Source organism: Monodon monoceros, unplaced genomic scaffold (assembly GCF_005190385.1).
Source record: "Monodon monoceros isolate NGI ecotype Baffin Bay Population unplaced genomic scaffold, NGI_Narwhal_1 Super_Scaffold_3, whole genome shotgun sequence".
NCBI lineage: Eukaryota > Metazoa > Chordata > Mammalia > Artiodactyla > Monodontidae > Monodon > Monodon monoceros.
Genome location: NW_021703780.1, coordinates 57264222 through 57280822, shown reverse-complemented (window position 1 = coordinate 57280822; position 16601 = coordinate 57264222). Strand labels below are relative to the sequence as shown.

At 46.8% G+C, this 16601-nt stretch overlaps 1 protein-coding gene across 1 annotated transcript in view; it reads left to right on the top strand.

Annotated features, from left to right (window-relative positions):
* Positions 1-3072: 3072 nt before the first annotated feature.
* The window catches only part of SNRK (SNF related kinase), a 151175-nt gene continuing 137646 nt past the window's right edge, over positions 3073-16601 (top strand). The window contains exons 1-2 of the mRNA XM_029242412.1: positions 3073-3196; positions 4719-4832. The gene's annotated coding sequence lies outside the window, so the exon portion shown is untranslated. The remainder of the gene's footprint in view (positions 3197-4718; positions 4833-16601) is intronic.

Genomic DNA, 16601 nt, shown 5'->3' with positions numbered 1-16601 from the left:
AGGGTAAAACAGGTTAGGAAAAGTGTAAAGCAATCCTGTCCCTCCATTCCTAGGACCAAAGACTCGATGATCAAAACAGACCCTGCCAGGTAAAATATAGGGCACATAAATAAATGATGAATATTTTTAAAAGTGTAAGTATGTCCCAAATATCTCCTGGGATACACTTATACACTTATATTAAAACATTCCTTGTTACTTATGTGAAATTCAGATGAAACTGGGCATCCTGTATTTTTCTTCTCCAGTGTTAATCTGGCAACCCTACCTGCAAGGGCTTCACCAAAAGGAATTTACTCCTTTAATTCCTTATCCAGGTGGGAAATGGAAAGCCAGATATGACTGGAGGCCTCCATTTCAGGCCTCTGGGAGGTTCAGCTCTCTCCAGCTGAGCCATTTATCTGAAGTCAACTTAAAATCGCTTTTTAAGATCCTCCCTCAACTGTTCCTCGGGCTGGAAACGTGGACCCCAAACTGATCTTTAACTCGCACTTCAATTCCCTAATGCCCAGCAGAAAGGCCCACCTGGAGAGGTGTTCGCGGGCAGGAAAACGGAGGCAGAGAAATGACCAAGGTGAGGATCCCTTAGCAGGGCCTCTGATTCCAGAACTTCTTATTCACATGAAATTCCTTAGATTTTTAATCTGCGATGGGCTTGCCTTAAGCTTATGAAGTAATTCAATAATGCTTTAATTTTTCTTAACTACAAGAATGAAAAGCTCATCTAAAGTTAAATGCCACGTGGAGATGTTATTCTATTTTTTATTTTTTTGATGACTCCATGTATTTATTAGTGTAATACTTTTTCAACCCAAAATGCACTAAGTACAATTGATATAAAAAGTGACATTTTGACATTACCATTTTAAGCAAAGACAATTTTCTCCACACAAATTTCTAGCCAGAGAATATCATATGAAACAAATTTGAATCGCAGGCCACCAAGCCATTCAAGAGGGATGGAGAGGGAGCATCTTCTATAACTCCTCAGTGCAACCATATCATTTTTATCTATTTCAAAGTTCTGTCGTGTTTTGTCTTTATTTTGCCCCTAAGGAATTTTTCGCGTGTTATATCTTTATTTGAATCGCAGTTTGAGTGAAAGGTAATCATGAGTCCCAAGATGACTGAAAACTTGGTAAAGAAACTGGTTCAAAAGAGGAACTTCCTAAAAAAAATGGCTCTCTTCTGCCCATTTTCCATCAACCATCATCTACTGTCACCACCTCCTGTTAGGCCATTCCTTGGGGAGAACTGCAGACTTTTTTGACGTTACGTTTTATGTGCAAACCGCATTTATTTACTTTCAAGTTGGTGTTGATTATGTAAATTTCCCTTCTTTGTTCAGTTGCAGCAGTTCAGCAAGGGACAGGTGCAGGCAGGCCGGCACAGGGACCTCACAGGCAGATTTTCAAGCCATAGAGAAGTATCATCAGCCCCACACCTCAAAGTTGCAGGCACTGTTTTCCTGGCATAGCCAGCCCTTTCTCAGCAGTCACCTCATTTGAGCCCCGACACCGTTTTGAGGGAGGGCACCGCAAATGTCATCCAAACCCTTTGGCAGGGCCTGTCCAAAGCGACAGGGGTGGCGACAGAAACGTCATTTGTGGCCCCGGTTCTTCCCATTTGAAGCAGCTGTTAAGCAGTGAACCTGGAGCCAGATTCTGGATTTTAGAGCCCAGGTCTGGGATACGCTGTTGAAGGATGCCAGTTCCTGCCTTCCATCGTCTACCTGGTGGAGGCCACAAATTCATTCCTTAAATCCTTATTGAACAAGGACGGTGTGCCGGGCACACTCCAGGTGCTGGGGATGCAGCTAGGAAAGGCAGACAAGGTTCAGGCCTCCGTGGGGCTTCCATTCTGGAGGTGGCATCAGATGGCGACAAGTGCTCTGAAGATAGGGGCAGAAAGACCAGGTGGGAGGCAGGGCTGCTCTATGGAGGGTGAATAGGAAGTTCTTTCTGGAGAGGGGATGCCGGACCAGCCAGCCTCCTGTCCATGTGGGGCCCCAGCTCTGCAGGTAGGGCAACTGCTGAGCTCCAAGATGGGAACAGGCTTGCTGTCTGAGGGCCAGCCAGGGAGGACAGCAGGTCAGAGTGGACCCAACAAGTTGGAGAGAAGGGAGATGCTGTCCGAGCACCAGGCAGGCTCAGCCCATGGTCAGGAGCTTGGATTTTATTTGAATGGTGATGGGGAAGCTGCTGGAAAGCAAATCTTAGCCCAGTTTCTCACCTTCTCCTGTAAAGATCAACAGAGAAAGAGGATGTGGGCTCAGGCACAGATGGGGCAGAGTGGAAAGTGCACGGAGACCCTCACAGGTGATGGCCAGGTGTCCCCCTGTTGAGGAGATTTGCCTCTGGAAGAGGGCGGGTGAGGCCCCTGGCTGCTGCCTGCTGTCCGAAGGTTGGCTCCTGGAGCTTGGGGTTTTCCCAGGGTGTAAAATTCCATTTCCTGAAGCTTCATGTACTTCTCCAGAAAGCTAGTAGGTGTCCTGATAAGGTTTCAGACCCTGTAGCAGCACTTTTTAGACCCGGGTGGCCTTAACACAGGTTAGGATGGTCCCGTCTGCCTATGCAGACTGCCAAGAAAAGACATTCCAAACTGTCGTGGGGATGAACAGAGCTGAGGCCTGGCCCAGAGGCGTACTTGGGAGAAGGTCAATCGGACACCTTATCCAGGGGCCAGATTAAAACATTTCGACCAGTGGTTCTTAGAGTGTGGCCCCTGCATCAGCATCAAGTGGGAAATTGTTGGAAATGCTAAATCAGAAAGTCAGCTTTCTGTATTTTAACAAGCACTCCAGATGATTCTAGTACTCAATATTAAGTCTGAGAACCGCTCCTTTCGAAGAAAGCAGGGCAGGTAGTTAAAAAAAAAATTCCCGCTTTTGCTGAGACATGGCTCAAATGAGAGCAAAACCAGAAAACTTCAAGGCACGGGGATGTGGGATGTAGTCTTTGCCTCAAACTCAACCAACCACAGAGACTAACATCCAAGTTATAACTTCTCAGTCGAGCAAAACTCCATCATGAAACATATTAATAAAGACTGATCTCTGGCTATTTCTCTCAACCAGTTTCCAAGGCCCTGGTTTATTCTTGGTGCACTCTGGATACTCCTGGAGCATTCATTCATTCATTCTCACACTCTTGGCTGCCGAAGATACAAGATAATGAAACCCTACGTCCATCCTCAGGTAGTTTGCTTCAAGGAGAGGCATATGGTTTGTGAATGAAAAATTACAGGGTAGGGTAATAATTACTACAAGTGTGCCCTGGGCTGGGGTGGGGCTCCTCACCTAGGGCAGGAGGGAGGAGGTCTCGGCCAGGCTTGGAGGAACAGAAAGAGCAGGGGTTAATCCAGTTCAGCCAGCCTAGTGGCTGAGTCACATCGTGACGCAGTCCGATGGCAAAGCTCCAGTTCGCAGTCCTAACTTCCCCTTGAGAACAGAATTGTCTGCAGAGTCCAAGTACACCCCATGACCACAAGTGTGTGCTTGGGGCGTCAGGGGTTGACTGGAGGAGTGAGGGCACCACTGGCAGCTCCAGCCCCCAGATTACTGGCCAGGGGCTGCAAATTACTAGGGGCTGCATTAAGAGCTCCTTTTCCCGAAGAGCGTTCTCATTGGCCGGTCCACCAGTTCCAAAGCCCAGCAACTCGTTCTCAGTCCTGTCACCCCAGTAGACACTCGAAAACCTCACTTCTATCCCAGCATTTTGTCCTTTTGATCAAGAAAGGACTGGGGATAAATCCCTGTCCACACAATCAAGAACCTCAGTCCTTAGCCCATAGTCTTAGCGGTTCTACTCACATGCACAGCGTGGTCCTCCTTTGGTAATTCATTCATTCAAAACTATTACGCCAGGCCCTGATCCAAATGCCTCCTCTACCCAGTCATCCTGTTACTGATGGTTAATAATCATGCGGTAATTTTTAGTCTCACTAGGAATGAAAAATGCGACAATAAACTGCCATTTTTTACCCATCAAATTAGCAATACTTTGTTTTAAAGAAAATACTCAGTGCTAGTGAGGAGGCTGTGAGATGGGCAACTGCAACATCGTAATCACCAATAGAAATGGGACATCCTTTCTGGAAAGCAGTTTGACAAAAACTATTCCAATGTTAAAACTCATTAACCCAGAAGTTCATCGGGAAGTTTATTATAAGGAAATTATCAGGGATTTAGACAAAGATTTATACCAGCTACCATTTATACCAGCCATGCACTAAATACATAAATTACCTCCTGTGCCAACAAAGATTTCACCAAAACATTGTTTTTCATGGCAAAAAAATTACAAACAGGGCTACATTTACAGTAATAGAGAATGTTTAAACAAATTAGACTAAGTCATAGAACATAGTATGCATTAAAAACTGTCTTTAAAGAATTTTAAATGCCATAGGAAATGTTCTTATATATACAGTATGCTTCTAACTTATAAAAATATATAATAAATATACATGCATTAAAAATAACACAGAGAGGGACTTCCCTGGTGGACCAGTGGTTAGGACTCCCGAACTTCCACTTCAGGGAGCAACTGGTCAGGGAACTAAGATCCCGCAAGCCGCGTGGCACGGCCAAAAAAATAATAACAACAAAAATAACACAGAGAAATAAATCAAAATACTGCTAGGTAGGATGGAAACTTACTAATGCTTCCCGCGTTTTCCTATTTTTCTGCAATTGGCCTGTATCCCTTTAATAACAGGAAATGTTACAAAAATGAAAGGCGCCTGCGCGAGCACACACGTGACTTCTCCCGGGTATGAGGAACTCCTTATCGCGTTCTTCCTTCAGACGGCTGCCTCCTGGTCCAGTCTTGGTGAGTCACCCAACGCGTCTGAGTATTTAATTTTCTCTTTGCAAAATGAATGTGATAATCCCGGCCTCTCCACCTCATAAGATAGTTGTATGTTGCTGCTGCCTCCTGCCCATAAAACCCCAGGTGAATGCTAATTACTGTTACTACTAACAGACCAATGCTTTCTGGGAGAGGTGAGTCCCGGTGACGGTGACATCATCAGGAAGGCTCATGTAAGAAAGGAATGGTCTCCTGGGACATGAAGTCTCCTCTTCCCAGAAACCTTCGTCCTGCGTATTACTCCGCAGGTACTATTGCTGGTACGAAAGGATTTGAAAGCTTGATGGCGTTCCACGGAGCGTTTGTTTCTCACTCGTACATTTGAGCTGGGGTTTGGCTGATCCTGGCTGGGATCAGCTGGGTTGGGTTCCACGCTGCTGTTTGGGTCCAGGTCTGTCCCACATGCCTCTCATCCTCCCGGGACCAGCAAGCTAGCTGGGGCATGTTGTTCTCCTGGTGACGGGGAGAGGCATAAGGGGACACGCCAACCACACAAGCACATTTCGAACCACTGTATGCGTCACATCTGCTAATACCCTCCAGCCGAGTCCAAAATCATGGGGCAGGGAAGTGTTTCCCTCCCAAGGTTGTGGGAGGATCTGCAGAGTTACACAGCGGAGGATGTGGTTGCTGCAGAAGGTGAGGAACCGAGGCGAATGATTCAGCCTAGCAGGAGGAGGGTTGGGAAGGTAAAACGAGCCACGAAGTTGTTAGCTCTGTGCAGACTGAAGGCAAGGAGGGAAAGAGATGGGAAGCCCGGGCTGTGGCTTGTTGGAGGCAGCCAGGAGATGCCTACTCTGCATCCCTTGTTCACATAGCCAGCAGTTATTGGGGGTTGGCCTTGGAACTTGGTGAGGCTCTGAGCTGGGACACAGTGGAGATGAGAATGAAGGCAGGACTCTCCTCCGTCTAGCTGTTTTCCTAATCAACTTTCTTTACACACCTGCAGCCCATTGCCATATTTTAAACGCCCTTTCATTTGCAACTGTCCTGCCTCTTGTGTTGCCATGGTTTTAAAAGGTGGCGTGTATTTAAAAAAAATTTTTTTTATTAAAGTATAGGTGATGTACAATGTTGGGTTAGTTACTGCTGTACAATAAAGTGACTCAGTTATACGTATGTATATATATATATATTCTTTTTCATATTCTTTCCCATTATGGTTTATCACAGGATATTGAATGCGGTTCCCTGTGCTATACAGTAGGACCTTGTTGTTTATCCATTCTTTATATACCAGTTTGCATCTGCTAATCCCAAAATCCCAATCCCTCTCCCACCCTCCACCCCCTTGGCAACCACCAGTCTGTTCTCCATGTCCGTGATTCTGTTTCTGTTTCATAGATAGGTTCATTTGTGTCATATTTTAGATTCCACATGTAAGTGACATCATATGGTGTTTGTCTTTCTCTTTCTGACTTACCTCACTTAGTATGATCATCTCTAGGTCCATCCATGTTGCTGCCGATGGCATTATTTCATTCTTTTTTATGGCTGAGTAATATTCCATTGTCTGTGTGTACCACATCTTTATTGGTTCATCTGTTGATGGGCATTTAGGTTGTTTCCATGTCTTGGCTATCGTGAATAGTGCTGCTGTGAACATAGGGGTGCGTGTATCTTTTCGAATTATAGTTTTGTCTGGGTATATGCTCAGGAGTGGGATTGCCGGACCATATGGTAATTCTATTTTTAGTTTTCTGAGAAGGTGGCGTGTATTTTTATCACCTCAAGGCCGTATATCAAGCACTTCCCTCATGCGTAAACATCTTTATGATCGGAGTTCTCCCTGGGAAAATCAAATGCATGTGTTCCCAGTCTGGACTGTCAGGATCCATCTGACGGTGTGGTCTGTCATCTAGGAAGGAGGGTCCGCCTGCCAGGACAGCACCTGAGGAAGGTGGGGAGTGGGATAGCTTCTGCAGATGTGCTCACACAGGGCTAGCTGAGGAGATGCCTCCCCAGAGACAGCAGGGATGGAGAGCTGCGGAGACAGAGCCACGACCTGGCAGCTGGGAGGCAGCTGGTCGCGCATGCTCTGGCTTCAGTGGGAGTGACAAGGCTTGAGGAAATGTTGGCTGAAGGAAGCAAATAGAACCCCACACAGCCCTACAGGACCAAGTCCCTGACTTTCCCTTTACACTTAGCTGTGCCGGGGTCTGAGTCTTAACAGGGATGAACAGGGCCCAGCTGGAGGAACGAAATGCACCCTGCAACCCTGGAAGATGGAAACTAGCGTAAACCAAGGGCTTTACCCCAGCGGGAGAGTCTAGGGTAACATGACTTTCTTTACTCGGAACCAGATGATTTAGCACAACGACAAAAGAGAAGTCTCCTTTTCCTTCTGAAAAGAACCAAATACATAAGAAAAAGAATACCTAGTGTGGAATTCTGTCAAATAATGGCAGATGTCCCTGTTAGGTTGGCACCTGCCTTGCAAGAGCTCACTGTAACGATCAAAAGGCAAGGGTTGGGGGAGATCAGCTCACTGCTTTGTGACCACCTAGAGGGGTGGGATAGGGAGGGTGGGAGGGAGGCTCAAGAGGGAGGGGATATGGGGATATATGTATACATATAGCTGATTCACTTTGTTATACGGCAGAAACTAACACAACATTGTAAAGCAATTATACTCCAATAAAGATGTTTTTTTAAAAAAAAAAAAAAGACAAGCGTTGGGCCCCAGTCTAATTAGGAGAAAAATCATCAGACACATCCCAAAACACCTGACCAGCACTTCTCGAAACCATCAACGTCATGGGAAACAAGGAAAGTCAGAGAAACTGACTGCCACAGCCAAGAGGAACCTAAGCAGACATGAGGAATGCAGTAACCTGGATGGGATCTTGGAACAGAACAAGACATTAGGTAAAAATTAAGGAAATCCAAATGAACTGTGGACTTCCATTAATAATAATGATCAATACTAGCTCATTAAGTGTAACAAATACACCACCTTCATGTAAGATGTTTATAACAGGGGAAACTGGATACAGGATGTATTGGAACCCTCTGTGCTATCTTCTTAATTTTTCTATAAATCTAAAACTGTTCTAAAAAAATAAAGTCTATTAAAAAATCAATTCAAGAGTTGAAAGCACAGACATGGAAACCAGGCTGCCTGGGGTCCAGTCTCGGCTCCTCCTCCCCTTGGGTGAAGCCACTTAACCCTTTCTGCCATGCCTCAAGTTTCCTCGCCGTAAAATGGGAATAATCCTAGGACCTCTGATTGTCCTGGGGACTAAATAAGTTAAAACTTGTCAAACTCTGGAAGAGTGCTTGGCACCAAATAAGTGCTACGTGTGCTTATTTAGTACATAAATAAAACCGAAGATGTGGGTTCACCTCACATGTTCTGTAAAACAGGAGGAAGTGTACCTTAGCTGAGTTTTAATTTTTCTTAAAAAAAAAAAAAGGAGCATGCTTAGGGCTCAGTTTGGGCTCCACTGTCCCAGAAATCCCGTGACCCTGCCCCTTCCCTCTCGCTTGGCCTGAATTTGGTTCTTCCTGTTCTCTCTCCCAATGGTTTCCCATTCTTTGCCAGGTTCACACGGGGTGACTCAGCCTGGAACCCTCCCGCCAGGAGGCACATCAGCACGGGCAGATCCACTGCTCTCTCGCCTGTCCTAGCTCTTCCTTCCTCCCCGGGAGGGTCCTACTGCACCTGCGTTCCAGCAACACCCCCAGACACCTCCAACCCCACCACCCTCCCCCAGACACGTGGCCCCAACCCCTCTGTCTCTCCTGCCTGTGCGGATGCCCTTCCAGCTCGGAGAGCTTTGGTGAAGAGGGGACATCACCACCCAACAGGATGCCTAGGAAATGCGTGTGTTCCTTATTGCCCAGGAAGAGGTCTTGCTAAAGAACAATCCTGAACTTTGTCCAAATGGTTGAAAGCTTGACACGAGTCATATTCCTGTGAGCATCTGAAAAATGCCTGTGTCCAAGCAGAACTGGAAGCACAGATCTGCTCTTTCCTTTAGTCAAGACCTTGAATTCCTGGAGCTGTTTCCTGCCCCACTCATGGCCACGGTCCCTCTCAGGGGCTGCCAGGTAAAATGCAAGCCAAGCACTGCAGTGCGGCAGCGACAGAAAATCCAAAGGATCCAAGCCTCTAACAGGATGAAGCTGAATCTCCCAATACTCTTCCCTGGTGGGTTCCCCCACTTTTTTCTAAAGAGGCTTGTTTCTTGTCCAGAATCCTGAGACACTGGTGAAGGGGGTCATTAATAGGACCCTCGTTTTACAGGTGAGGAAGCCAAGTCCTTCTGGAGACAAAAAAAAGATTTCAGGCATGTTTCCTGTTTAGAGAAGGGGTTGCAGTTCCTCATCCACATTCTAGCCAGGGTTAGCTTGGCTTTTCTTTGCCAGCACTTGCCAGTGACCTACACAGACCACATGCCTAGTAATAACTTGAACTTTATTAGCACCCAACGTTCAAGGGTCTCTGGGGATTTGGCAAAAGGCGGTATTTAGTAAATCATCTGCTTATACCTCTGGGCAGCCTTTGAAGAGAAGAGGCCACCAGCTGGGGGTATCGGCACAGCCGTCACTTGTCTGACTTTTTTCGTTTTCGTTTATTTACCTGGAAATCTTGAAGACCATGGCTCACTTGTAAAGGTTGATATTTGAGATAGATAACAGCTAGTCTGGCTCAGGTATCCGCCAATCAGGATGGATTTTGGCCAAGGGTACCCAACCAAGGCCCTACCCCCACTCCTGCCCCTGATTGGCCAGGTATTGTCCCTAAAGCTGCAGGTTTAGGGGAAGGTCTAGGGAGTTCCAGGGAAGGAGCCTAGGTGGTCAAGGTAGTGGGACAATAGCTGTACCAAAGTGACAGGGAAGTAATTCAGTATTTAACCAGCTGACTGTCAACCCTGTACGTACCCATATTCTCAGTTCCTGGGAAGTACAGATCCATGCCACGTGGCTCAACGTTCTCCTAAGTGTCCATGATGGTTAACCATAGCAGGCTAAGGCGTAGAGGTGTTTGGATTCAAGAGCCATGGGGATTTCATTTTAGTGCATCTTAGACCTCCTCTTTGGTCCCCTGGAGCTGGAGCTGGATCAGGTGTAAGAAGAGTGGGTGCAAGTCACAAGTGATAGCATGAGATGATCAAAGTTAGGGAAGCCCAAGAGGGCCCCTAAGTCCAAAGGTCGCTGTAGAATTCGATGTGAGAGACAGGAGAGAACAGGACAGATGCTGGGAAGATCTAGGACAAGAGGGTCGAGGGGGTCAGAGGGTCTAAAATCACTGCCTTGAAAGCTCCATCACTCCTTGCCAGGGAAGCTTAACTGTGGTTAAAAATGTACGGAAGGGTAGAGCTACTCAGTCCTCAACAGTTCTTAGAACTTCCTTGTGAAAACATTTCCCCAAGTGTTTGCAACTCACCCAGCAAGCTCTTTCAGAAAAGTTATCCCAGAGGCCAAAGCTGATACTTAAGAAGGACCTTCATTGTTTGAAGGGCTGCTTCCCACTGGGAAAAAGCATGATTTAGATGGGTGGTCTTTTCCATCACAGAGTCCAAATTCTCTAGGACTCTGGCCACCTCGGAGCAGGGTAGCTTTATAAATTTTTACCGGTACAGTAATTCTAATAGAGCCATTTTTGAAGTGGTCTCAAAGGCCACTGGAGATGCAAGAATTCTCCCGATGGACGCAAATTGCTTTCCAAACATGAGTCCTTTCTGCTCTTCTGGGTGAATGCCACGCAATCCTCCAGCTGGCATTTAGGGAGAACTAATCGCTTTCTACTATTAACTTATTACGTGAATCATTAAGGGTGACTGAATTCGGAATTCATGCACCAAAATGAGCGTGTCACCAGCATACTTTTATTCAGCATTTATCCAAAATTCTATCATCTATGCAACATGTGGCAGCTTGCAAAGCTCCTGCTGTGCCTGCAAAACCGTCAACAGCCAAATGCCCACACTGAGGAGGAAGCAAGTTTTGTTTTCTGTCTTAGCAGTTGCTGCTACTGTGTCATCCACGTGGCTGGTTTTAGGTTTTCTGATCTTCTCTGAGATGTTTAGTTTTCTGTATTTGCCACATCAGTATTTGGGGCCGGTAATTTTCTAGTTAACTAAATTGGAAGATACGTTGTGGTTCAAATAGGAATCATCATACCCCAGTTGCCAAAGCAAATGTTTACATAATGCTGCCCCCTCTCCCCAAAAGCAAACTGCTTATGCGTTGACACTTTGTTATTATAAACAAGTCCCATTGTTTCTTCCATTGGAAAGTGTAAAAGGACAGAATAAATGGACAACGAGGTCTCTTGCCCCACCTGAGTGGGTTGAAGTGAAAAAGAAGATGGAAAGTTATTGCTCGTCTCAGGGAAGGTTTTTCAAACGTGATTTTCTTTTTAAAATAGGTTATAAATTCCTGTGATTCAAAAGTCAGTATCAGGGCTTCCCTGGTGGTGCAGTGGTTGAGAGTCCGCCTGCCGATGCAGGGGACACGGGTTCGTGTCCCGGTCCGGGAAGATCCCACATGCCGCGGAGCGGCTGGGCCCGTGAGCCATGGCCGCTGAGCCTGCGCGTCCAGAGCCTGTGCTCCGCAACGGGAGAGGCCACAACAGTGAGAGGCCCGCGTACCGCAAAAAAAAAAAAAGTCAATATCAAAAGTTATAATTGAGAAGTTTCCCTCTCTCTGCTACCCAGTCTGTTTGGGTCCTCCACTCCACCCCCGGAAGTCATCACTTCACTAGTTCCTTGTATATCTTTCCACTGTTTCTTTGTGCAAATAGAGGTATTCATATTTTCCTCTTAAAGGGAGGTTTGAAATATTTCACTAATACTCAAAGCTCCCCTGACCCCGCACTAGGAGGTAAAGTTCAATATGGTAAATAAATTCAGAAGTGACTCCAGAAGACTGAAATTGCATCTGAAGTCTATCTTCGTAGGACCGTCTGCAGCACCGGTGTTTTTTTATATACCTGGCTCTTGGGAAAATGATGGATCAGAATTTTCTCCCGACTCCCCGGCTCTGCTTTCACACTCTTGCCTCCTCCCGCGTCAACAGCCCCACAAAAGTTTCTGACAAAGGTGCACCTTTTGTTCTATTCCCCACGCCCACCTCCCACAAACACACCTTTGTAGGGTCCCGTCACCTTAGTGCCTGTGGGGATGGGTAAATGGCTTCTAATGTATATACAGTATTCCAGGAAGCAATGGCTGGCTCCTTCAATTCAAGGGTTCTTCCAAATGGGCCTTCAACATGGGGCTAATGGGAAAACTTGATACTGGAGGATGTCCCAAATGTACAATATTCAACTTACTGATGGAGTGTTTATTATATGCCAGGTGCTATGGGTGGGTGTCAGGTAGAAGGGTGAGTAGGACACGGTGCCTGCCGTCATGGACCTCATGAGGAGAGTTACAACACGGAAGAGCCACGAGGGTGCAGAGCTCAGAGAAGGCTTCAAAGCCGAGATAAGAGCGGCAGGTAGACTCAGCCAGGCGGTGAGCAGGGGTCTGAGGCAGCATCATGTGTAGAGGCCTCTGGGATGAAAAAGTCAGGATTCCTTCCTCCTCTGATATAACTTCCTTTCCAAGCGGGACCTCGTGGAGATAATTCTGGTGACAAAAGGAGTGGCTTTAATGGAGATATAAGGGCAGTAGGAGTTGGAGGTGCTTGGGAGTGGGTGGAGGTGTGTGGCACATCACAACGTGTGGACACGGGCCTGGGCAGTTCCGAGCCAGGTCAGGTGAGAGGGGTGCTACTGGGAGTCAGGAAATTAGATGCCTTCTTGCTCCAGGACCCCCAAGTTTATTCCAGGCTCTACTTCATACATTGCTTTGGAAACCTCAGAAAATAGCATGGCCATGGGAGCTTCAAGGGAAAGGTCTTGACATACCAATGAGTCAGAAGGTGAGGCAGTCCAGTTCCCAACAGAAAACAGATGGCACGTTCAAAACAGGATAACCTGGGGAGGGATTATTTACGAAAGCGTGGGCAGCGCGGGGTGGGGTGGGGGGAACAACCAGTGCTGCGGTAGCTGGGGCTTTACCACCCAGAGCCCTACCACCCGGGGCCCAAAGGAAGGAGATTAGGGACAGTTACCAGAGCCTGTGGGGGGCAAGTGGCTTGTCTGGCTCCTGGGTCTTGAAAGGAACCGTGACCTTCGGCAGAGGTGACCTTGCAGAGAGGGAGCGAGGGGAATACATTCCCAACCACACTGTCCTTCCCCCTGCCAGGCCTCCCTCGTAGCCAAACCCTGCCATAGGAGAGGACGCAGGGCCTGTTGTGAGGCTCCAGGCACAGAGAAACGTGGGGCGGGCATCTGCAGGGGCACAGGAGGCAAGAAGGAAACCCACCAAGTCCTCGCTGTGGCTTGACGTGGCAGGAGACCGGACAAGATTGATTTTCTTTATGCTTTTCTCCATTTTTCTAAGAGTCTCAAAATGAACACATATGACTCCCGATTGGAGAAGCGATGATTTTTAATTTAAAAAGGCAAAACCACAAACCACATCAATAGCAATAACAACAAGGAATGTGTCCCAAGGAGACCCCCCTAGGAGTACCAATGCTCTCATTACTTAGAGCGGGAAAGGGAGGCCTCACCAAAAATTCTGTCCCACTCTGAACAGCCAGCTGACCCTTTCCCACGGGATGCTGACCACAAACAAAGCACGTGGAACCGGCGCTCTCAACCGAGTTCTTGGGAAGAAGAGTCACTGGGTCCTGAAGAAAGTGACACCCAAGCCCTTCTTGTTTCTCTGAAGCAAACCTTGTGTGGGCGGGTTGGGGGTAGGGGGTGGTCATAGGGGAAGATGCTCAGCTTTCCGGGCACATGGGTTCAAGTCCTGGCCCAGCTGCTTCATCCTGGGGGAACCTCAAGCATTTACGGGCTCTGAGTCTTGTATTCAAGCGACCGTGAGTGTGATCCTTCACTCTAAGAGTCATTGTGAGGGTTCACGACCTTGTAGATGGTAAGAATCTCTACAAATATTCCTTGTAAATGAAGGAGAGCAATGCACAAAGGTAATCACCACCACAAAAGGCAAGAACAAATACATCTGCGGCCTCTAGGAGGCCTGAGGCCTGTAGCCCAGCTCATGCGTGGACAGAAAGAACACAACCTTGGTGAATTAAAGAGAAACACAGCACCAGAGCCCGCTGGGAGGGATTTCTCTATTTCCCTTCAGATGGTATTTCTCTCTCCAGTCTTCTCCTGTTTCTCTGCCTTCTCCACCCCTCAGCTCACTGGGGTCCCTGTACCCAGGACCTGGCTAGGAGTCTCTCGTGGGAGTCTCTCCCTACGTGCAAGGTGGAGGTAGACCCTCAGATTTAGGACTTGCAGAGACTTCAGAGGTCAGCACCTGTGATGCCCACCTTTCTCTTGCTACCTTGACTGCCGTTGGCGTGTAATTTCAGTGTGTGATTGTTCTAAAAGGCCCCTGTCCCATGAGGGAGGGACAAGACAGGTGAGGCCAGTGACAACCGAGAGAAACCGAGAGAAAAATCATGGCAGCAGAGGGCATGAAAAGAAGGCAAAAGGAAATGGGAAAATAAGGAAATGGGAAATTCATGATAAAGACTGGAAATGTGATCACACTTTCATAGTCATTCTCAATCCCTTTGACATTTGGCACCGTGGGGTCCCAGGCTCTTGCATCCAGTGCCTGAAGGGTTTAGGGCTGGAGAGAAATGCAGTGGCCAAGGAAAACTCTTGTCAGATGCCACCCCCTTCCCGGACCCTCCCCACCTCTTACACCTCTGACCATGACCCAGCGGAAAGAAGGAGCACCCGAGCCACACCTGGACCTCCTGGTACTTGAAAGCACTGATCTCGTGTTCCTCCCCAATTTAAACTACGGGATCTGACCCACAACTAGTAGTGTTTGTCCTTGGTACAGGGGAAAGATGGGTGGTGGGTACAGGAGTCCAGAAACAGAGAAAAAGGTATAAAAGTGGAGCACTTGTTTCTCCTGAAAGATGGGGGAGTGGCTAAAATTGTGGATTCTGGAATCAGACAGAGAAGGTCCAAATTCCATCTCTTCTGCTTCCCGTCAAGGTCACCCCCTTACTTAGCTACCTGAGCCCTCTGATCTATCACTATAAGTGGGATGACCAGACCGGATGTGCTCCCTAAGGGGATGCAATCAATGTCAAATACACAGCATCAACTCGGACACATTCTTGCCTTAAAAAAAAAAAAAAAAAAAAAATTGATCCTGTAATTAATCAAGCCTCTAGATGTCTTACCAGTTTACAGGGAGTAAAGGGGACTGAAGAACAAATTAAGCAACACTACAAGGAAGCAAGCAGCCCAGTCCGGAACGTGGGACATCCTACAAAATAAATGACCTGGTGTCTTCAACAAACCAACTGCAAGGAAGTGAAAATTTACAAAGGAGTGGAAACTGTTACAGAACAGAAGGGACCGTCAAAACAAAAATGTGAGCCTTGTTTGGATCCTGATTTGAAAAAAAGCCCTAAAGAGACATCTTTAAGAGAACTAACCTGATATTAAGGAATAACTGTTAATCTTGTGGATAATGGCATGGGGGTTATATTTCTAAAACACCCTTTCTAACTACAGACACGCACTGAAGCACTTACGGGTAAAATGACAGGATGTCTGGGATTCGGAGGGTCAGGGGCAGAGTTAAAATTATTGGAGCTGAGTGATGAGTGCCTGAGTTTTCATTTTATTCTTCTATCTATATTGCGTATTTTTGAAAATGTTCATCACAGAACGTTTTAATAGAGCCACAGATATATGACTACAATGGCGTGAGTTTGGATCAGACACCTTTGTTGGGACCTCAGCGTCCGTCGGGCTTACCCGTGATTGTGGGCATGGCTCGGGGCGGGGTTCCATCCAGCTTTGACTTGCTTCACTTCCAGAGCAAGCCATGTGTCTCTCTGACCTGTGGCCTGGGATGCCAGCCAGAGCCTGCTCAGGACATCCCCCCCCACCCCCCTGACCGTGAGGAGCCCACAAGTGCAGGGGAGTCAGTGCCTGTAGGCAATAAGGCCAGGTGCCTTGTTTTAAAGGTGCATAAACTGTGGCTGTGTGAAGTGCAGGGACCCCTTCATGACAGCTGGTTGGGGACAGAGCTGGACGAGGGGTTCTGTCTTGAGGCCTTCCACGGTACCCAGCGGAGGGCTCTGCCCACAGGAGGCCCTCGATAAGGATGTTGTGCATGAGTAAAGAATGCCAGGGTCAAAAGAAGAGACCATAACAACACAACACAATGAACAATAGAGGTTCAAAAAAATAGGTCTATTTTGCTTTATATGACTGATTTTAATGTTTTAAAGTCGAAATATAGTTGATTTACAATATTGTGTTACTTTCAGGTGTACAGCACTGATTCAGATATATATATATATGTTATATATATTATATATATATATTTTTTCAGATTCTTTTCCATTATAGGTTATGACAAGATATTGAATATAATTCCCTGTGCTCTACAGTAGGTTCTTGTTGTTTATCTGTTTTATGTATAGTAGTGTTATCTGTTAATCCCATACTCCTCATTTATCTCCCTGCCCCTTTGGTAACCATAAGTTTGTTTTCTATGTAACTGTGTTGTTTTCCATGACTGCTTTTAAAAATCCCAAAATGTCATTTGAGAAAATGAGTAATTATAAAGGAAGACAGTCCTTCGCCCCACAGCAATACACTTCTGCAAAGGTGGTAAAGCACCAAGCTTACTGTCCCTTAGCTCTGCCTTCAACAGAGCTAAGGGACAGTAACGAACCCCA